Below are 551 nucleotides of genomic sequence, written 5' to 3' on the forward strand. Positions count from 1 at the left end.
TTTTCCTCTTTGACCCAAACATTGAAATGGATTATCAGGTTGTAATAAGGGAGTTTGATTAAGATAACAAAACAAACCCATTTAATTGTCTACAGTCGCTAGATTATGGACGTACAACATTGCATACAAAAATTTTATACCATTTTATACCTCGTATATAAACTTTCACATGAAAAAAAAATTAGGTTTAATACTATTTTCACGAATCCACGGATTGTTAAAGTTATATTCAAAATATAAAGCAGTAATCAGTACTTTCAAAAGTTGATATTTGTATAGATATTTGTTTTCCCTGCGAGGTGATATTTAAGTAAACTTACCGCTCTACGAAATCAAATCCACGCGTTATTTAAGCGTTTCTGATGTCTAGCTTGTATTTTTAACCAATATAAAAGATGTTGGTTTTTATTTACGTGATAAAAGTATATTTTTTTCCGGACGATCCAATACGACGAACCGAAAATGCATTTCATTGATTGTAGAAGGACATTCTAAAATGTATAAACCAGAGCTCTATGGCTGTCATCCTAAATATAATTATCAATTATATT

Source organism: Thamnophis sirtalis, unplaced genomic scaffold (assembly GCF_051295495.1).
Source record: "Thamnophis sirtalis isolate CommonGarterSnake01/CBP01778 unplaced genomic scaffold, rThaSir2_p1.2 scaffold_9, whole genome shotgun sequence".
Lineage (NCBI taxonomy): Eukaryota > Metazoa > Chordata > Lepidosauria > Squamata > Natricidae > Thamnophis > Thamnophis sirtalis.